At 47.1% G+C, this 17,147-nt stretch overlaps 1 protein-coding gene across 13 annotated transcripts in view; it reads right to left on the reverse strand.

Moving 5' to 3' along the window:
• ATXN7L1 (ataxin 7 like 1) overlaps positions 1-17,147 on the reverse strand; it is a 273,039-nt gene that overhangs the window by 71,895 nt on the left and 183,997 nt on the right. The window contains exon 1 of one of the 13 annotated variants that reach the window (XM_017515430.2): positions 2,517-3,570. The exons of 9 other annotated variants lie outside the window; for them this stretch is intronic. The gene's annotated coding sequence lies outside the window, so the exon portion shown is untranslated. 3 more of the 13 variants (XM_037733835.1, XM_017515429.2, XM_017515428.2) reach the window with 3 other exon arrangements.

A 17,147-nucleotide genomic window follows, 5' to 3' on the forward strand; every position in this document is an offset into this window, starting at 1 on the left:
AAAAAAAAAAAAAAAGAAACCCACAAAAAACAAAAACAAACCTGCACATATACCCCTTGAATCGAAAATAAAAGCTGAAATTTAAAAATAAATAAATAAAAATACCTGGACAGCTGAACCGAATCTTCCCCATGCTGTCTTGAGGCAGCATCAGTGGCCTTTGCCCTGGGGCCTTGAGCTAAGGCCTCATGGCTTGCCAGGCCCCATGGAGGGAGGATTCAGGATGCAGGAGGCACAGAAAGTGCCCCAGCTGCACTTACACATCAGAGAACACCCAGTGCAGCAGGGACTTCTTCACTCTTGGGACACCAGGGCCAGGGCCCCCAAATCTGTGACTTTTTAAAAGGTCCTGAGGTGATTTTCATGCTCCATGAGCTTTGGGAATCACTGGAAATGCAGAGCAAACACTGCTGTCTTTGGAATCAGAAAGATCTGGGCTCGAATCCCAGCTCTGTCACTCATTAGCTCTGTGACTTGTGGAAATAACTTAACCCCTTGAGCCCCAGTCTCCTTACCTGTAAAATGGGGACAATAGGTGGGGTGTGGTGGCTCACACCTATAATCCCAGCACTTTGGGAGGCCGAGGCAGGCAGATCATGAGGTCAAGAGATCAAGACCAGCCTGGCCAACATGGCAAAATCCCCGCCTCTACTAAAAACACAAAAATTAGCTGGACGTGGTAGCACGTGCCTGTAATCCCAGCTACTCAGGAGGCTAAGGCAGGAGAATTGCTTGAACCTGGGAGGCAGAGGCTGCAGTGAGCTGAGATTGAGCCACTGCACTCAAGCCTGGGGGGCAGAGTGAGACTCCATCTCAGAAAACAAAAAGAAAAACAAAAAATGAGGGCAGTAATACCCACATCATGGAGTTACAACAGGACAGGTGCCCGTCAAGCACACTGCGTCCCTCATCTTGTTGCACATCACACACTGTAATTACCGCTTAACTGGTCTAAGTGTCCTGCGCCTGGACACACCTGGAGGGCAGGTGTCTTGTTACTCTTTTATCTCTGGCATTTAGCACAGGGTCTTGCCCTCAAGAGCACTCACTCTGTTCATGGTGTAATAAATGGGTGTGGGGAGGATTGAGAACACGTAAAATGTGGCTACCACAGTGCCAGCCCATGGCAGGCGCTTAACATGAGTTCCCCTGATATATGAAAATGTCCATTAGAAAAAACATGCACAGGTAGTAGCTTTGCTCAGGAGGAAATTCTCAGTCTTCCCCCTGCCCCTGAATGAAATCTTTCCACTTACAGAAGCCTATGGGCGCACACTGTAAGGACTGCAGGCTGGTAGGAGGGGCCACCAGTGCTTTATTTCCATCTGTACCAGCGTCTCCTTTCCACAGCACAGGGCCATGGTCTCTTACAAGAGAAGGTGAAAAGAATCCACTGACTGCTAAGCTCACGGCGTCACTCAGAGCCACTCACCCCACCGACCGTCATGGTCCCACAGCAGCCACTAATAACGGAACCATTTCTGTTCTCCTTAGAGTGGCAGTTGGCAGCGGCAAACAGGAAGTTGTCTTGAAGTAGGGTGTGGTTGTGCCCTGTCAACATATGCGTACAGAGACACACACTTTTTTTTTCTCCTTTCTCACCCCCTTATCTCTTCCTTCTTTAGAAGCAAAAGGTCTGAGTTACTTTGGTGAAAACAAAACTTTTTACATGATTTAAGATGAAGCATCCCTACCATACAAACACACACCCAGGACAGAAAGGAACCTAAAACACAGCGAGGGTCTGTTTTCCTGCCACCAGTCACTCACTGGTGGCATCTAGTTAGGAGCTGACTGAGCGTGAGTGGTGTGCATTTGCCCCTTGATTTCTCGAGGCACACAGGAAACAGAGCCCTAGCTCGAAACCAGCCAGACACGCCACCCAGCATCCTAGTGAGCCGGTCGGTCCACCTGTGGGCCAGACGCCCGTGTTGATTCAGGACCTGCAGCGTGCACGCACTGGACGAGGACCATGTGTGGCCAGGAGAGAAGGAAAAAACCAGGGTGCTGGTTTCGAGCGATTTATGCAGTTTGAATAGAAAGGACCCCAAACACGTCTTAACACAAATCGCATAGAAAAACAACAAAGAAACGCAATGGCTGAGGAGATAAGTACATGGACATAAACGCGGGGAAGTAGGGTGGGCACGCGGGGAAGGTTCACTGCAGCTGGCTTCCCAGTGCTCTGAAAGGTGTGCGGGAAAATTTTCCACTCCACTCCTTTTCAGGCCTGAGGCTGGTGCATCCAGAAGGGTTGTCCAAAATAGACTGGTCCCCAACCCAGCCTCCTACTCCTGACCTCTTTCTGAGGCAGCCACTCTCCCCGCTCCCCGCCTCAGCCCTGTCTCGGCTCCAGCTCCAGCCCACAGAGCGAGAGCACTGTCTATGCTAACACTCATCTTGCTAAATGGCTCGTGGGCTGCCAGCATGCTCCGCCTGCCAGGCTCTCTGTTCCGTGACCTGCGCCCAGCCCCACGCCGTCCTGTGTGGCCCTCGTGCCCTGCGCTCACACTTACACATCCCGGGGAGGCTGCCTTGCCGTTTGGATAAGGAGGCTGAGCCAGTGACACGCTGGGCAACGCGACTCGTGGTAGTAGACGTTTCCTGGCTCCTGGATAAGGGCCCTGGCCAGTCAGAACGCACCACTTCCCCTTTAAGAGAGCACGCCCAGATGAGATTAGGGAAAGGCAGAAAGAAAAGCCCGGAAAAGTCAGGGTTGTATCCTGAATTTGGCAGATGAACTTGGGTTTTCCTGAACCGCACACACAAGGTGTGGTCAGAAGCAGCAGGCTCCTCAGAGGTGCATGAGAGCCAACGCTGTGTGTGAAGGGCTGGGCCTTACCGCAGCCCTGGAGCTGCTGTCTGGCCTGGGTCCAGGGTCCCCAGGCAGCCTGAAGATGCCTCGGGCACTCCCACTCCCCCTTCGCTCTGGCCTGTCCATCCTGATAGGCAGAGTCCACTTCAATACCTGGCACTATGCTTTAGAGCAGTCATTATAATGATTGGAAAATACTTTTGTGGGTGGTTGGAACTATTGATTTAAGCAGGGAGCTTTCATTCATTCTGGATATTTAGAAAGTTTCCTCCCTGGTCTTGGCCAAAAACTGCAGACTTGGGAGGAGGGAGAATGCCTAGCAAAACAATGGTTCACAAAGGCCACATGTTACATGATTCCCTTTATATGAAAGGGAATCAGAGATAGACAGAGACTTGTGGTTGTCAGGGGCAGGCTTGCAGAAGGCGGGGGTAGTGACTGCTTAACGGGCACAGGGTATCCTTCGGGGGCTGTTGGTTGCCCAACATTATGAATGTACTCAATACCACTGAATTGCACAATTTAAAACGGTTAATTTTCTGTGATGCAAATTTCACCTCAATTAAAAAAAATATTGGCAAAGTATGTTTTGCGCATCTTTATCTTCTACTAGGACCCCTCCTGTGTGGCATCTGACATTTCTTTGTAAAACCTGGTCACTGCCCGATGAATATTAAATCAACCCTAGCTAAGGGGTGTATGCCTTTTAGTAAAGAGAATTCAACACAAACCTGTCAGTTGGGGGGGAAATAGGGGAGGGATGGTGGGGGGTGGGAGGTGGGGAGAGATAGCAAGGGGAGAGATGCCAGATGTAGGTGATGGGGAGGAAAGCAGCAAATCACACTGCCACGTGTGTACCTATGCAACAACCTCGCATGTTCTTCACATGTACTCCCAAACCTAAAATGCAATAAATAAATGGGGGAAAAAAAAGAAAAATAAATATTTATTTAAATCACACACACACAAAAAGGAAAGATACAAAAGTTTTCCTAGACTCAGAAAGTTTGACTTTCCTGGAGAATTTTGGACTGTGGGAAGACACATCTCCTCATGTCATGCTCACACGTTTGCTCCCAGCACACACGAGCCAGGGAGAGCCTACTAGTCATTAGCCAGAATAGAGAGGTCATTATAATGACTGCCTATGTAAGGTAGCCTTCTGTTGGGACCATCCCTTCAGCCACTTGAAAACAGAACCAAAGCCAGAGACAGTGAGCCTCCCGTGGAAAAATTATTCTGGGAGAACATGACTTTGGACTTCTGGGTTCTTGGCCTCCTTTTTCCCTCTTGTTGAGAGAGTTTCTTCCCAGAATTGTGGAGAATTCATCGGTTTCAGATTGGGAGGGAGCTGTGCTGGGTGGCAAAGCAGAACTATTTGTTTGGAATGTAGCTGGGGGGTGCCGAGGGGGCATAAACTGACCGTCCATCTGACCAGCCCTCCTTTTCAGTCATTTGCAGCTTTGGCTGGAGATTGTCTGCTCCCAAGAGTTAGGCTGTGAGCATTGTTCCCCAACCCGAGGCTAGCAGGTCAAGGGCCCTTAGGCACATTTCACTCACCCAGGGGACTGGAGTAGAGGCCTGCTGGATGTTGCAATGTTTAGAAGAAACACAGATGAAAGGGCAGGCCCCAGGCCTGGGAACCCGAGTCTTTCCAGAGACAAACGTGAGTTGCTTTCCTAATATATCTGCAAAGAGTTCCAGGATGACCTGGAAAACGGAGATGGGAACAGCTGCCCTTGGGCCAGCTCTCCCAGAACCATCTGGACCTTCTAGAGCACTGGCCTCAGCCTCTTGTAGCCTTGCTCTCCCTCCTCATCTTGGGTGCCCATGTAGGCTCCTGGTGACCTTACACCTCAGGCAGCCTAAGTTCTCAGCAAACATGTGGCTTAGGATAATAAGATGCAATATTTATTCTAGCTTCTGAAGAGCAGCAAGTTTAGAAACATAACTCTAAATAAAAACACAGGCAGGCTCAACCCAATTCAAAAATGGGCAAAGGGCTGGGCGTGGTGGCTCACACCTGTGATCTCAGCACTTTGGGAGGCTGAGGTGGGTGGATCACGAGGTCAGGAGTTCGAGACCAGCCTGGTAAATAGGGTGAAACCCCATCTGTACTAAAGATACAAAAATTACCTGGGTGTGGTGGTGCACGCCTGTAGTCCCAGCTACTCAGGAGGCTGAGGCAGGAGAACAGCTTGAACCCAGGAGGTTGCAGTGAGCCAAGATTGCGCCACTGCACTCTAGCCTAGGTGACAGATCAAGTCTCTGTCTCAAAAACAAAACAAAACAAACAAAAAAAAAAGAAAAATGGCAAAAGACTTGAATAGACAGCTCTCTAAAGAAGATATACAGATGGCTGACAAGAGCATATGAAAAAATGTTCTCTAGTCACTAGTCATTCGGGATGTGCAAATCGCAATCACAGTGGCTTATCATTTCACACCCACTGGAATGGCTGTTAAACAAAAATGAAAATAAGTCTTGGTGAGGATGTGGGGAAACTGGACCCCTTGTGCACTGTTGGTGGGAATGTAAAATGGTGAAGCCAGTATGAAGAAGAACATGGTGGTTCCTTAAAGAATCAGAGTCATCACATGATCTAGCAATGTCACTTCTGGATCTATACACAAAAGAACTGATATCTCAGTATTACTCACAATAGCCAAAAGGTGGAAGCAACTCAAGTGTCTATCAATGAATGAACAGAGAAACAAAATGTGGTATATATCCATAATGGAATGTTATTCAGCCATAAAAGAAATTTTGACACATGCTACAACCTGGACAAACCTCGGGGACACTATGCTAAGTGAAATATTCCAGTCACAAAAAGGCAAATAATGTATGATTACACTCATATAAGGTACTAGAGATAGTCAAATTCATAGACAGAATGGCGGATGCCAGGGCTTGCAAGGGAGGAGGAATAGGAAGTTATTTTTCAGTGGGTACAGAGTTTCAGTTTTCCAAGATCAAGAGTTCAGGAGTAGGCTGGGCACAGTGGCTCACACCTGTAATCCCAGCATTCTGAGAGGCTGAGGTAGGAGATTGAGACCAGCCTGAGTAACATGGCAAAACCTTGCCTCTACAAAAAATAAAAAAATTAGCTGGGTGTGGTGGCATGCACCTGTAGTCCCAGCTACTCGTGAGGCTGAGGTCGGAGAATGGCTTAAACCCAGGAGGTGGAGGTTGCAGTGAGCCAAGATCACTGTACTCCAGCCTGGGTGACAGAACTAGATACTATCTCAAAAAAAACAAAACAAAACAAAAAAAAAAACAGTTCAGGAGAGGAGGGTGGTGATGGTTGCATAACAACGTGAAGATACTTAATGCCACAGAATGGTACGTTACAAATTAAGATGGGTAAATGTCACATTACGTGTATTTCACCACAATTAATTCTTTTAAATAAAAAAAGTTAAATATAGAATGACCATATGGACCAAAATTCTACTCCTAGGTATATATCCAAAGGAACTGAATACAGATACTCACAGAAATCAGTGTCCACAAATGTTCATAGCTGCTCTACTCACAGGAGCCAAAAAGTTGAAAACAACCTAAATGCCCATCCATAGATGAGCGGATAAACAAAAACGCTGCTACATACATACAACAAAAGAATACTCAGCCATGAAAAGGAATGAAGCATGCATGATACATGCTACAACGTAAATGAGTCTCAACAGCATGATGGTAAGTGAAAGAAGCCAGACACGAAAGGTTTTACATATATGTGTTTTATATATATGTGTGTGTGTATGTGTGTATATACATACATATATATTATATATATATATATAATATATGTATGATTCCATTTAGATGAAATGGAATAGGTAAATCCACAGATACGAAAAGCAGGTTGGTGATTAGCAGGGTCTGTGTGATGGGGGGCGGGTAACTGCTTAATGGGTATGAGGTTTTATTTTGGAGTGATGAAACACTTTGGAACTAGACAGAAGTGGTGGTTGTGCAATGTTGCCAGTGTACTAAATGCCACTGAATTGTTCAGTTTAAAACGGTTAGTTTTATGTTTGATGAATTTCATCCCAATTTTAAAAAAGCCTGCAGAAAGAAAGAGCAACGATAATCTACGGCAGAACAATTAGTTTCAAGATAACTGAGTTACCTTTAAAACCCTTTCTGGAATCACTTAAAGGAGGTAATTTTTAAGTTACGGTAATTAAGGCAGCCGGCAGGATACAGCAAACAGGCACTCTAAGACAGCAGTTCCCAAACGCTACCAATTTGGGTCTACAAAGAAGTGTTAATTTGTCTTAAACAATGTGATATATAAACAAACACATGCACATACATGCACATGTGCATACAGATTTTTCAGAGTTTATGTCCTCCCTATGCTTCTGCATTAGAATCTCCTTTACGTATTGATAGTGAAGATAGATTGGTTGTGACAGCTTTGTTACTCTCTACTGGAGGGTGTTTCTGTTTTGGTGCCCTTACTTCGTAAAATAAAACCTGAATTCAGGGCCAGGCAGAGTGGCTCACGCCTGCAATCCCAGAACTCTGGGAGGTCAAGGTGGGCAGATCCCTTGAGGTCAGCAGTTCTAGACCCACCTGGCCAATATGGTGAAACCTTGCCTCTACTAAAAATACTAAAATTAGCTGGGTGTGGTGGCGCATGCTTGTAATCCCAGCTACTTAGCAGGTTGAGGCAGGAGAATCGCTTGAACCTGGGAGGTGGAGGTTGTGAACTGAGATTGTGCCACTGCACTCCAGCATGGGCGACAGAGTGAGATTCCATCTCAAAACAAACAAACAAAAACCCTGAATTCAAACAACCAGCACCACCACTACCACCACTACCACACACACACACACACACACACACACACACACACACACACACAGAGGATCCACTAGCTATTTACAAATGGGACACTGAGGCACAGCTCTTTCTCCTGCCAACCTGCTGGTTCATCCCTGATACAGCCATCATTTCCATAAAGGGATCATCACTCTCCCACGAACCCAAGTCTTAGGCCTTGGAGTTGGGACTAACAGACTCTCAACAGGCAAGAGAAACCCCACAGATAAGCATTCTCTGCAGAGGCCCCCTTCTCCTGGAGTGCACCTGCTCATCCACACTCCCACCCAGGGGCTGCCAGGCACAGCTTCACTGCAGGCTCCATCTAGGGTGGTGCATCAGGCAAGCAGCAAGCCAAGTAAGTGTTGCGCCAGGTAAGCGGTGTGCCAGTTTAGTGGCACTTCCCGAGTTCAGTCCCAACTGTTGGAGAGTTCTCCCTTATGTCAAGCTCCTTTGTAATGGCCACTCACGAACGCCATGCCTGTGTTGTGGGAGTCACTATGAACCAGTCTAATCCCCCTTCCATGGAACATCTTGCCAAATATTTGTTCCTTGAAACTTCCTTCTCTCAGGCTAAACACCCCGAGACATCTTCTTAACCCGCTCCTCACAAAACAGCATCTTCATTACACCCTGGTCTCGGTTTTCTTGGCTCCTGTTGTTCTTCCCAGACCATGGAACTCAGATTTGGGAACTCAGCATTACAGGGGGGGTTTGACCAGCTCCTCGTGGTCTGTTCTGGACATTATTCTCCTATTAATGTAGCTAGAGATCCAATCTAGATTTTTAAATTTCTGACAGCTGCCTCATCCCTAAGTTTTATTTCACACATTTTGCTGCCAAGCTGCATATCCACAGGTATCCTTTAAAAATGTCATCTTGTTGGATTCAGTCTACTGCTCCAGTCTGTTGAGATCTTTTTGGGCTCTGATTCATTAACATAATCTGCTTTCCCTCCCAGATCTACCACCTGAAAACTCGATCGGCCTGCCATCAATGCCAATATCCTTCCAAGTACTCAGACACAACGTGAAAGAGGACAGGCTCAAGTGGGCACCTCGATACATCCCTCAGTGCGACAGTGGCCTGTGAACAGCGCTCTTCAGGTGTGGTTGTACCGAACCATGTGCCATTCAGGGCAGGTGTCTCATATGGCCCACATTTCTTCATCTTCCTGGTAGGATCTCGTGGGTGACTTTGACGGATGGGACTAAGGATAGCCCTTCTCTTATTGTTGGTTGAGAAGGTTAAGTGCGAAGCTCTTCAAGTGGGTATTACACACAATGAGCAGTCCAACATTGCCTTTATTACTGAGAAGAGATAATAATAATAATAATAATAATAATAATAAATGGTTTTGCAATTCCCAGACAAGTTACTTTCCTTATTGGCCATTAGAAAGCTGTAATCAGGCTAGGCACAGTGGCTCACGCCTGTAATCCCAGCACTTTGGGAGACCGAGGTGGATGGATCACCTGAAGTCAGGAGTTCAAGACAAGCCTGGCCAACATGGAGAAACCCTGTCTCTACTAAAAATACAAAATTAGCCAGGCGTGGTGGCACATGCCTATAATCCCAGCTACTTGGGAAGTTGAGGCAGGAGCATCACTTGAATCCAGGAGGCGGAGGTTGTGGTGAGCCGAGATTGTGCCATTGTATTCTAGCCTGGGCAACAAGAGAAAACTCCATCTCAAAAAAAAAAAAAAAAAAGAAAGCTGTAATCAATAGAAGGAGCACTGACATCTAAGAGCTGGAATCTAAATCTTGGCTCTCCTTCCAGAACATCCATGCTGAGGTTAGCAGTACCTGCCGCCTCCATCGCTCTAGGGAGGAGTCAATGACATCAGGCATGTAAAAGAGGTTTCAAACTTGACTCAGACTATGCAAACATAAAAGAAGAGTATGATGATTACTGTTATAAATAAGTCAAGATGCCATTTCCATTGGCAGAAACCTGGCTGTGAAGCCAGGAAGGAACCTATAGATGTCCTCAGGCTGCCAGGAGGAACAGGTCTTTCAGCACACAGCAGCTGGATTGCTGCGATAATGAGATTCTTGATCTCTCCCAGTAGCAGTTACCCTCTCTTTCATCTCAGACCAGAGCTAAAGCTGGCTAATAAAGAAAAGGTAATGGGTCTTCCCACCATGCTTGCAGAGGGGCCCCTCAGCCTGTGGGAACACAGTGTCTCTTCACGGTCCCCTCGTTGAGACCAGGACCTGAGTATCAGCAGCAGGGAACCGGGAGGTGATGAAGGGCCGTGAGGGTTGCTTTTAGCTCCCCTATGGCTTGACCCCAACCAATCCCTGAGCGTCCACCCTGTGGTGGTTTCTAACACCACCAGGCTTTAGGCTCTGACATTCTCAGGGCAGGTCCTCAGAAACCCTGTTCTCACTCCAGCTGAGGATGTTGGTGTCTTCAAGGAGGAAATGGTCTTTGCTAAAAGCAATCTTGGAAACATTTTGCAAAGCATGGTCAGAGGCCACCAGTTGGCCCTTAGATTCTCAGTGTCAAGGATATCCCACAGCAGGGGAAGAAGGAGAGGAAGTGGCACGGCCAACCACATGCCCCTGGGAAGAGAGCAGCATTAAGATGGGAGGCAATAGCTGACATCAATGGATTTCCCTCTCCTCATCTATCTAAGGTTAGATTCCCAACTTCCAGGGGGAATCAATGCTAAGGGCAGATTGAAAAATATATATACAGAGATGTTCTCTGACTTACAATGGGGTTATATCTGGAAAAACTCATCATAAATTGAAAATATCATAAGTCAAAAATACATTTAAGGGCCAACACAGTGGCTCACGCCTGTAATCCCAGCACTTTGGGAGGTCCAGGTGGTTGGATCGCCTGACGTCAGGAGTTTGAGACCAGCCTGACCAACATGGTGAAACCCCATCTCTACTAAAAATACAAAAATAAGCCAGGCGTGGTGGTAGGTGCCTGTAATCCCAGCTACTTGGGAGGCTGAGGCAGGAGAATTGCTTAAACCTGGGTGGTGGAGGTTGCAGTGAGCCGAGATCATGCCACTGCACTCCAGCCTTGGTGACAAGGGCAAAACTCCGTTGCAAAAAAAAAAAAAAAAAAAAAAAAAAAAAAAAAAAGCATTTAATGCAATAACCTACTGAACATCACAGCCTTAGCCTACTCTATCTTAATTGTGCTCAAAACATAACCTACAGTTGGGCAGAATTCCCTAACACAAAACCTATTTTATAACAAAGTGTTGAATATCTCATGTAATGTATTGAATACTGTACTGAAAATGAAAAACAGAATGGTTACATGGGTACTTAATGGGTACTTACAGTACAGTTTCTACTGAAGGCATGTTACTTCTGTACCACCTTGAAACCAAAAAATTGTAAGTCAAACCATTGTAAGTCAGCACCGTCTGTATCTATATGTAATTGTTGGCAAGACACTGAGAGGTTTATGCCAATGAATCTATTAACAGATCAGGGAGTTGGCCCAGAAAGGAGGTGGGAGGGAAGGGGCCCAGAGTAACAATTCCTGACATAGTTTCTGGAGCCTACAGGTCCACAAGCTACCCTTATTCAACCTAGCCCTAACAAGAGTCTCTCTGGAGACAGGTGGGCTGCCACATCACCTAAGAATCATCATCAGCCACATGGAAGCTAACTTAGTCTTTCATAGCCACTGATGACTTTCAAACATATTCCTGTCTTTCACTCAGCACATTTCCTTTGACTATGCACCCACATAGAGATGGCGCCTTGTTCTATAAACTCATGCTTGAGGGAAATAAACTCACAGATGAATCTGTACAGCATGGAGGTTCCTACAATGTTCTGATACTGAGACAAGACCAGGCTTGGTCGATTATGGGTTAAATTTGCCCACTTCAGACTTCATATGTTGGAGTCTTAATCCCTAGTACCCGAGAATGTAAGCACATTTGGAGGGAAAGTCTTTGAAGAGGTGACTAAGTTAAAATGAGGCCACTAGGATGGGGCCCTAATCTGGTAGGACTGGTGTCCTTAAGGAAAGGAAGGGATGCCAATGGCACAGGTCCAGAGGGAGGACCACATGAAGAGGCGGCAAGAGGGCGGCCATCTGCAAGCCAGGAAGGGGCCTCAGGAGAAAAGAAACCTGCCAGCACCTGAATCTTGGACCTGCAGCTTTCAGAACTGTGAGAGAATAAACTGTGGTTGTTGAAGCCACCCAGGCTGTCACATTTTGTTTTGACAGCCCTATCATACCAGGGCAATCGGTTCACCTAAAAAACATGCATGTTCGCCAGATCAGGGAGAAAAAACATGGGATGGAGGTAGAGGCCCAGGTGCAGCTCGGAAGCATCCTCCTCCTTGGGCTGCGTGACTGAGCAGTGTGACAGAGCAGGAATGTGGCCTGGCTTCAGCTACCCACACGAGGGCATTCTTTCACTCATTCCCACTGACCACGACACCCACACCACCACCTCGCTGACACCATGCCCACTCACCCCAACACTCCAGTCATACAAAGAAAGGAACCATTCTATATTGTTCTTTGGTGCCCTCATGATGTTTAACCATGCCTTTTACTTAAAGAATTCCAGGAACTGGACTTAAAAGATCCAAAATACGGAACCAAGGTTGTGGAGTGTCCCACCTCAGGAAGGAATGCTGAACAACTGATTTACAGCCTTGTAGACAATCGTCAGTCCACCAGGTGGCCCATGAGTAATCAACACAACCAGGTACGTTGACTTGCATACCCCACCCCTCACATGTTTTGCCCAGCCCAGCCTGCATAATCGACCCTGATATCAATTCCTGTACTTTGCCTAATAAAAAATCCCAACTGGGGCCGGGTGTGGTAGCTCATGCCTGTAATCCCAGCACTTTGGGAGGCTAAGGTGGATGATGATTTGAGCTCAGGAATTTGAGACCAGCCTGGGCAACATGGGAAAACCTCATATCTACTAAAAATACATAAATTAACTGGGTATAATAGCACGTGCCTGTAGCCCCAGCTACTTGGGAAGGTGAGGTGTGAAGATCACGTGGGCCCAGGAGGTAGAGGTTGCAGTGAGCCAAACCATGCCACTGCACTCTTGCCCAGGCAACAGAGCAAGACCCTGTGTCAAAAAAGTAAATTCCTAATCGGCTCTTTTTGGAGTCATTCGGGGAATTCTCTCTTTCCCTTATGCCTGGGCATAAGGTCCAGTGAAGACTTGTCTGGGAAGACACTTTTGGCCTCATGTCAATTTCTATTGCACAGAGGGCCCAAGGACCCATGGTCAGTAACAGCAAGATCATGGTGGCGCAAATCTCCCAATCCCTGACACGTGGCAAAGCCTGCCTGTCCTGGAGCCCTGAAGCTGAGGTAGTCTACAAGTACACAGAGCAGGTGTGAGTAGCTGGTCTGAAAAGGTGTGACTCCAGGTTATAGACTGGCAGTGACCAACTCCTTTTATCAGCTTACTTTCTTGTTTCACCTGTTACCCAAAAAATAATCTGATTCCGGGTCCTGATTCATCTACATGTCATGGCTGTTTTTCCAGAAAAGACAAGTCCTCGTGGGGGTGAATGGACTAATGGCAAAGTGAGGTAGCTGCTAGCAGACTCTCACAGGTTTGACGGAATTATACGGACCATTTGGCCCAGTGCTGCCTTTGGCTGGGAATTCACTGGTCTCTAGGTTCTGCCTGGAGGCTTGGGTCTTCCCTGAGTGTAGGGTGGACAGAACCACTTCCCCGGGGCCAAGAGAGAGGAGCTGGGCTCATGAATGCTCACTGCTGCTAAGCGGCCCAGATGCTCTGGATCAATTACATTTAAACAGCAGCTAGGTCATCGGGGCTAGGCTGGAGGGAGGAATCAGAGTGAGGAAGGAGGGTGTTTCTAAGGTATTAGCAGGCCAATGTCTGCAGGGGCTGGGAGGGGCGATGTGCTCTAGGAGACAGAGCTGAGGGGCCTTTACTTTCCCCAGGATGGCAGGGTGGGCGGGTTTGGCCCATTCAAATGCAAAAGTCTTTCGGTATTCACTGCCACTCTTCCCAGCTCCAACATAAAGGCCTGTAAGTTCTCTTCACATCTTTCCATTCACTTTGGCCGTGGGGGTTATTGACACAGCGGGGTGGGAGCCCCCATAATCATTCCTAGCTGAGACGCATACAAACCAACACACACACCTCAAGCCTGTGGCCTCCCAAAGATGGGCCTAAAGTCCTCCTTGTCCCAACCTGATGAACAGAGGAGGCGCAGGGAAGTGGACAGGGGTCTCATCCACCAGGGCAGATTTGAATCAAATTAGAACAAAGACTCCCTTAACGTCAGGTTGTAGCCAGTTAGCCCAGAGCAGATGGGGCATGAGGAGGCGAAGGTCTGAAAGATCATGTCTGAGCCTGAGTTCTAGCCTTTCAGCTCCCCTGTGTGAGCCAGGCCCCAAAGCCAGGCTTTTCCTACTAGGGCCAAAGGGCTGGACTTGGACCCCGCCAGCTTGGTGGAGGGGCCAGCGTGAGAGAGCAAGGGACACACTCTTAAACATCAAAGACCGAAAGCAAGGCAGCCTCATCATTATTCTCTGCAAGGTTAGAGACAAAAGAAAAAAAAGCACTTTTATATGAATGAGAGAAACATGGATGAGAAAAGAAATCCACTCTTGACAGCACTCAGCAGTAAGAACTATGTCAAGCCTCAGCCTAACGGTCACATTTACCACCTTGGAAATTTCCGTTTTCACTGTCCGTTCTCATTCACGTGTGAGTCAGTGATGCTGGGGGTGGGGGTTGGGCTCATCTGTGTGGGACTCCAAGTCCTGGATCTAAGCAGACCCACTCCTCAGGCCTAAATGATGTTTGTTGTCTTCTGCTTCTTTTTCGACTTGTTTAGTTTAAAATATTTAACCGGAGGCACAATGAAGTGTCTGATTTACAAGGTTCTCCCCGACCATTAGACTGGGACTCCACAGTCATTATGCTGATGAACGCGCTACTTACCCATGCAAATTCCAGGAGAGGCAGCCTCGGAGATGGGAGGTGCTCAAGGTACAATATCAAGGGCTGATTTAATTACACAGCCATTCAGTGGGCCAAGCACGGCAATTTTTAGCCAACTGTTCTAGTAAATATTACAGGAAACCCTTTTATAGAGTGCTAATTCTGGCTTAGTGTTTTTGCTAAGCTTTAGTTCTTATTCAAACATGCACACGGGCCCCCAAAGATGCTACCACCAGGCCAGAAAATCACAGTAATAAAGCATGAGCCGGCATGCCATCTTGCAGTCAATCATGCTTTTAAAAAGGTTATAAATGTCTGCATATCGCTGTCATTTAGGTGGGGGCAAACTAAGATCCAGGAACTTCCCCGTGTCTGCCCTTCCTCCGTCTCCCTCCCCCATGTCTCCGAGTCCTTCAGACCAGCCCTTGGGCAGGTTTTGGGTCACCAGCTGCCACTGCTCCCGTTAGTTTGACAAAACAACCAGTGTAAACTCATTTCAGATGTTTGAAACAATACCCAATCACTGCATCCACCCTCGAGGAGCGCCCCAGAGGAAATGGCATCATGACTTTCATTTTACTCCGTTTGTGAACGACTAAAGGAAAACAACACGTCCTAGGACGCTCCAGAACGTTATCAAGTGACCCCTAAGAAATTAATCACCAAGAACTAAAATAACCCTCTGCTGCACAGTCACCACCATTTCTCTCAGTGAAGAAACAAATTTCACTTTCCACAGTTGGAACAGAAACTCTCATGCATCCCCGTTTCTTCAAAAAAAGTCTATAAATAACCCAGGATCAGCAAAATTATGCAAAACATCCTGCTAGAAGAAGAAATGTAAACTAAAACCACTTACAGAGAGACTCAGGCTGCCAACTTAATCTGATGCTACGGCGACTGTAAACATGTTGTACTTTTGGAACCTGAAGCGATCCACATTAGCACGGATGTCATTAAAAAAAAAAAAAAAAGAAAGAAAGAAAAAGGAGGAAAAAAAACTGCAACAACTAAACAACAACAGAGCCCAACCCCAAAACAGAGCAACGCGATTCGGTATTCTGCACGGTGCACAGCCCGACGGCTGACCAGCTGCAGTCAATACCAGCTATCCGTGCTTGCACACGCCAACTGTTTTGACTACAGGCACTTGTTAAACACAGAGTTTCAGGTCCTACCAGTTGGACACCAGAAGTTCATAGAACTGACCCAGTGCCAAGAACAACAAGCACTGAAAGCGAACCGGCTGCCTCGTGCAAGTGTTTTTGTTAACTGTTTATGCAAGCCCCAAAGCAATCGGGTAACAATTAAAAATAAAGAACTTAAATAACAAAAGCAAAAGATAACCACCTTGAAGGAAACGTAGATACTGGCAGCTGAAGGACAGACGTCATGCTACTTTACTGGTGGGGTGGGTGGGTAGTTTTCAGAGAGAACTGGTTGGGGGGAGGGGGAGGTGTCACATGACACACTGCGGTTATTAGCAGAAGGAACTGGGTGCTTCCTTGAGGCATCTTTTAGAGATTGACTTAGTTTTGCAAATGTGGAGGCTTTGCTGCACAGCTGGGGGTGATGGCAGGAGCACTGGAATTTCTTAGTTGGCAAATCCCATAGAAGAAAGGGACATGCAGGATGAATTTTTCTTTCTTTCTTTTTTAGAGACCTTTTGCTCTGCCACCCAGGCTGAAGTGCAGTGGTGCCATCAGAGCTCACTGTATCCTTGAATTCCTGGGCTCAAGCAATCCTCTCGATTCAGCCTCCTGAACAGCCGCACCACTGCACTTGGCTAATTTTTAAATCTTTTGTTGACACGGAGTCTCACTACCAGGCTGGTCTCAAACTCCTGGCCTAAAGCAACCCTCCTGCCTTGGCTTTCCAAAGCACTGGGATTACAAGCATGAGCCATTGTGCCCAGCAGAAACACTTCTTAAATTGCCTATTTAACAGGCTTTCCCATTTTCCCCCAGAGTGCATCAAGCAGTATTTCATTGTAGAACCAAGAGAATTAAACAGATACAATTTTAGTTACCTGAGGAGTTTAGAAAACAATTCCAAGAGAACCTGGGTGTGGAGGTAAGAGTGAGAAACGTTTTTGCTGTTTTAATTAGAGACAAGGTTTTGCTCTGTTGCCCAGGCTGGAGTGCAGTGGTGCCATCATAGCTCACTGCAGCCTTGAACTCCTGGGCTCAAGGAATCCTTTTGCCTCAGCCTCCCAAATAGCTGGGACTACAGGTGTCTGCCACCATGCCTGGCTAATTTTTAAAGCTTTTGTAGAGACAGAGTCTCACTATGTTGCCCAGTCTAGTCCTGAACTCCTGGCCTCAAGCAATCCTCCTGCCTGGGCCTCCAAAGTCCTGGGGTTACAGGCTTCAGCCACCATGGCTGTCCAAGTAAGAAATTTTAAATTGCTGGGTGGTCTTAAACCTAATGCCTCAGGCCGGGCGCGGTGGCTCAAGCCTGTAATCCCAGCACTTTGGGAGGCCGAGGCGGGTGGATCACGAGGTCAAGAGATCGAGACCATCCTGGTCAACATGGTGAAACCCCGTCTCTACTA

The sequence above is a fragment of the Cebus imitator genome, unplaced genomic scaffold (assembly GCF_001604975.1).
Source record: "Cebus imitator isolate Cc_AM_T3 unplaced genomic scaffold, Cebus_imitator-1.0 Scaffold550, whole genome shotgun sequence".
Lineage (NCBI taxonomy): Eukaryota > Metazoa > Chordata > Mammalia > Primates > Cebidae > Cebus > Cebus imitator.